Source organism: Stegastes partitus, unplaced genomic scaffold (genome assembly GCF_000690725.1).
Source record: "Stegastes partitus isolate 25-593 unplaced genomic scaffold, Stegastes_partitus-1.0.2 Scaffold1262, whole genome shotgun sequence".
In the NCBI taxonomy this organism is placed as follows: Eukaryota; Metazoa; Chordata; class Actinopteri; family Pomacentridae; genus Stegastes; species Stegastes partitus.
Genome location: NW_007578993.1, coordinates 109527 through 114864, shown reverse-complemented (window position 1 = coordinate 114864; position 5338 = coordinate 109527).

The following is a 5338-nucleotide window of genomic DNA, read 5'->3' as shown; positions in this document are numbered from 1 at the left end:
GATGCATTGTGGAGCCATCGAAGCTTCAGCAGCAGACTTGTGGATGGACTGGAGCTTACTGAGGAGTCTGAATGATGCTGTAATAAAGAATGTTATTGAAATGGTTTGATGTGGATGTAATGAAAGCACGGAGCCGTGTTCTGATAGCAGGATGGATAAAGGGTTGGTGCTTGGTATAGACACGGCGTGGTGAAGAATCCCAGGCCTGTGAATTCACTGGAAGAACCAACTGCTTTGACAAGAGCTCGCTGTCCTTCCAAATGTTCAGCTTAAAATAAAGAAACAAGAAAATCTGTGAAAAGCAAACAGACTTCTATTTTCATCATATGCAAAAAATGTTTGTCAGTAACAGATAATAATTCTCCAGCTGCATGCGAGGAAACTGATGCACAAGAAAGAGGACGTAATGAGTCAGAAGGAGTTCCAGGAAAATGGTAAAAAAATAACGTAGAAACATAAAAGAAATATCATAACTCTGTTCGCTAAATGTATGACTTCAATACATCGAGTTTGTTTCATTAACAAAAACTATGCTAAAAATCAATAAAAGGTATCAGCACTAGGTTTGAGTTTATCAAGTAAATGAGTCAAAATAATGACCTGCAGTGATGTTAATGCTGAATGAGCGAAGCTACAGTTCAAAGCTGAGCCAAGTTGGATTTGATAACGTCAACTAAAACTGAGCCTAAAATATTGTGTATAATGAACAGTCATGACTCGATAATCCGACACTAAATGTAAAACCTTCTTTTATGTCGGATTGTCAAGACGGAGGTCCAGATACGAGGAGGGCTTGATGCTGGAAGGATCATTAGTTGTTAATTATTGTTCATAGTTGTTATAATAACTAGTAGGGCTGGTCCCAATAGAACTTTCTGGACTCAATTAATGATGAATATCAGAACATTCGTTACATGACATTAAATGTCATGTCGGAGTCACAATCCAAGGCTGTCGCTATGTTAAGGCTGTTTTTATGGGTTCTGTTGGTTTTTCCTAAAAACCTGTTGGATAGCAGGTTTAGGATTGTTAAGGGTCGGATTATCGAGTCACGACTGTATTATAATATCATATTTAATGGGTGAAAACTCAATAAAATGTTTAGTTCTTGTTGACCGAAGGCAATAAATAAAAATCTCCTAAAATTTGTCTCATATTTAAACACATGGTCATCATAAGAGCCGATCACAGAGGTTCCTTATCCCTCCACACAGATGTGATGCTTTCGGTCTGCTTCCTTCACACCTTCTTTTATCGACACACCAACTGTTCCATCCACAGCTGCTTTGTGATATCTGCAGCACTGTTAAGGTGCGTCTTATGGAGCGTTATTTATTTGTCCTACTGAGGTGCGTCAGTCATTACACCTCCTCAGAAAATCCCTGCCATGCATCAGCAGCTTTGGGGAGTACAGGAGAAAAGAAATGTTTTCACTGAGACGAGCACTGAGCTGCTGTCGGGTCTCGTACGTAACGAGCGGGAGGATATTCACGCAAACGGCGCCGTGGGAACAGACAGAGTCTGGTCGACGCCGTTGAAGTGGAGATGTGGAAGGTAGATTAGGGAACAACAGGTAGACGGAGCGGAGGGTTTAGTTTCCCCTTCAGCGACGGGGAGCCGGAGGGAGGAGGCGAGCAGATTAAGATTTCAACGGCTCCTGCAAACGGAGGGGATAGACGGGGAGAGTGATTGACAGTTACCTCCAGGGGGATTATGGGTAGGAGGCATGTGGGGGGATTGTGGGATATGTGGATTGAGTGGTAACAAAATGAAATAAAAAGCTTACTCCATCATCCCGCCGGAGTGTGTGAATGTGTGTGTGTCGTTTTGGAAAAAAAAAAAAAAAAACAATTGGAAGAGCCGATAAGTCCAAAGCCTGATGTTGTGTTTCGCTGGAGAACAAGTTTTGTTCCATCAAACCATAAAGAAAAAGCTTTTTTTTTTTGGCACGAGGAGACGAAGTCGCTGCGTCAGGCAGCAGGATCATCCAGAGAACGCTGTAAGACAGGAGAGGCTTTACTTTACTGTTTAAATTGAAATGTTTGTGCACCAGAGATTCTTATTTTCTGTCACCTCCTAAAGTGACGGCTTGTAGCTGCTCCAACACATGTGGTCTAAAAACAAACCCTTGCATCATCATCTGCAGGTTTTTGGCACCAGCAACACAATCGTCACTTTCTTACGTCTTTCTGAAATGACAAGAAAGAAGATGGCGGCCAAATTTGACTGTGTTTTGCGGTTGTTGTAGAATTAGAGGTGACACGTAGAAGCTTTTATGATGTAAAGCAGAGGTGCCCAATCCTGGTCCTGGAGGGGCCACAATCCAGCATGTTTTAGATGTTAACCCTAACCCTTCCAACACACCTGATTCACATGATCAGGATGGTTATCAGGCTTCTGCAGAGCTTGATGATGAGCTGATCATTTGAATCAGGTGTGTTGGAAGAAGGGAAACATCTGAAACATGCTGGATGGGGGCTCTCGAGGACCAGGATTGGACACCCCTGATTCAAAGACTTTTACTTCGGCCATTTTTCAAGGCAGAAGCAAACCGAACATGAAGCGTCTTTGCAGTATTTCGAGCTGAAACAATTAAAGACTCATTCTGTGGACATAGAGGGACCGTACAGGACCTAGAACACTGGTCTTCACCCGTTTTGAGCTGATTTTGGACCATTTCAAGGTTCTGAATCCAAATATTGCGCTGGTTTTGCTCAATGGGGTCAAAATTTTGATTTGATGAAACGCGATTTACTTGTGTTTAACTTTACAGATGTTTATCAGCTTGTGGATCATTTAGATCATGCAAAGGATTAGAAAATGAAAATGTTCCTCTAAATGAGAAATACTAAAATAAATCAATCGCTAATGTCAAAAAATGGAATCGATTTAGTGGTAAAATCGATTTTTTTTAATCGAGTTGGCGTAAAAACCTGACCTGATACAGAAAAGCAGATTTCAGTCATTTTGGGATTCAGCATCCTAAAAATGTCCTCAATCAGTTTTTTTAAATATCCTAGATGACTTCAAACAGTATTTCTTTGTAACCCGGTGAAATCATTTGATCACATAAGTCGTGTTTTTAGAGGCATCGTCTCAAAACTCTGATTACAAATTGTGCAGCTTTTCTGTCTGATTATTAAGTTCTGTCAAAGTTAAATAAAGATTAGAATTAAATTACAACACTTTAAATCTAAGAAGGAAATGAGTGTTTGCAAGCAGCACAAATGTCAACAAACTAGTTTCATCACATTTCTTCTGCACAGTGTCTTTCTTAACTTCTACTCTCAGATCACAACTTTCTAACAGAAACATATCTGCCTAATTGGTCAACTTGTCTCTTCTACTATTTGCCTTCTTTGATTTTTCATGTGATCTTGTCGAGAGAAATTAAAATATAAATACAGTTTATCGTTAGAAATACGGCCAGGTCGTCTACTGCAACTTAAACACGAGGAAACAGTGCATCTGTTTGTGAGTTCACCTTGATACTGAAGATGATGACGATGATGGCAGTAAACTATATTATCACCACAAACACACAGTAAACTGGACACACTCACACAAGCTCAGAAATCATTACCACATGAATTATTCCTTTTCATCCGTAGAGGTCAGATTCTGTTCAAACAAACTAACGCCATTAAAACCGTGTTTGAAGGAGAATGAGGTCAAACTGCAGCGCAACACAAACTTCTATCAGGCGGGGATGAATTTCAGGAGTTCCCGCAGACGAAACACCGAAAGCCTTTTGCATAATGAGCCCTTTGTCTTCGCTAAGCAACTTTTTCAGACAGGATCCTGATTACGTGTGAAGCGCGAGGTTGTTACCGACAAGACGGGACGGCGCCGACATGAAAAGCATCCCGGTCGGACAGCCGCGCTCTCAGAGCGTACGTCTGCAGAACAGCGAGCGCGGGAAACATCAAAGCCTCCGCTATCGTGTTATCTGTCGCCACGGCAACACAAAGCGAGAGACGGGTTCACAGTCGGGTCAGAGACTCTGTCGGAGCGAAGACGCTGTCGCACAGAGGGGATTTTTTAAAGCTTCTGTCGAGCGCGTCGGGTAATTCTGTCCTCTGCAGTTCACAGTTTTAAAAGACTCCTGGGTCAGAGGATAAAACTGTGGATTCAAATCGCGGTCAGATAAAGGTCGCGCTGCATCCCGGATACCTCAGAACACGCTAATTAATAATGTTGATAAGCTGACGGGGTGGAGGTGTTTTAGAATAACGCAGGCCTGAAAACACAAGCAGATGATATAACGAACGGTCTCCTAGGACATAACGCAGCCATTTTTATACCATCACAAGTCATCAATGTTATTGTGACATCTCACTGTTGTTTAATCAAAAAATCTTTCACATTATATTAAAAAAACACATTTTAATTAGGGATTGAAAAGGGGGAAAGCATCATCATCACTCTAAAGCTGCAGCAGGAGTCAGAAAACCTCATTCAAGACCCCACCAACGATCACGCTAACAGCTCTGGAGCAGAACCAGTGTGTAATGTGGCTTCTTGTGTTTTAGAAAGAATCTACTGCCAAGTAGGTTTTGACGTACGAGGAACATGACTTGATGAACAACAGGAAACAGTAACACACAAGTTTGTGAAGATTCTCAGTCATCCAGGTCATGGTTATTCTGGTAGGTTAATCGTAGCAACTGGACTTGCTTGAGTTCCTTGAAGACGTTTCATCCAAGAGGCTTCATCAGTTCTGACTGACTAGTTGGGAGTTCCAGATATCCTGAAGGAGCCGTTAACACCTGAGTTTTGGTTTCAACTGAGGGTTTGTTGCTTAACGAGGGAGAGGAGCAACAAACCCAAAACTTGGGATGTCAAGAGAACCAGCACGTCAACACCAAAATTCTGAGAACATTATGATACTTATTGTCTGTGGTATGGAGGGGTTTGAGGTCTTAGCCTACTGGAGGTAGTTTCTCCAGAATAGTGCTGGCAAGTGGAGCAACAGGTTCACTGTGAAAAACAACCAAAAATAACACCTTAAAGTTGTCTGTGAAGATTCTCAGTCATCCAGGTCGTGGTTTTTCTGGTAGATTAATCGTAGCAACTGCTTGAGTTCCTTGAAGACGTTCCACCTTTCATCCAAGAGGCTTCATCAGTTCTGACTGACTAGTTGGGAGTTCCACATACTGATATCCTGAAGGAGACATTAACACCTGAGTTTTGGTTTCAGTTGGGAATTTGTTGCTCCTCCCCCTCGTTATGTGAGTCGTTAGTGCTCCTCCTGACACAGTGAGGGTCTGTTATGTCTGGGTGTGGATGTGGTTTCATCTTCCTGGGGAGAGTTCTTAGGACTGAATCGTAGACTTTA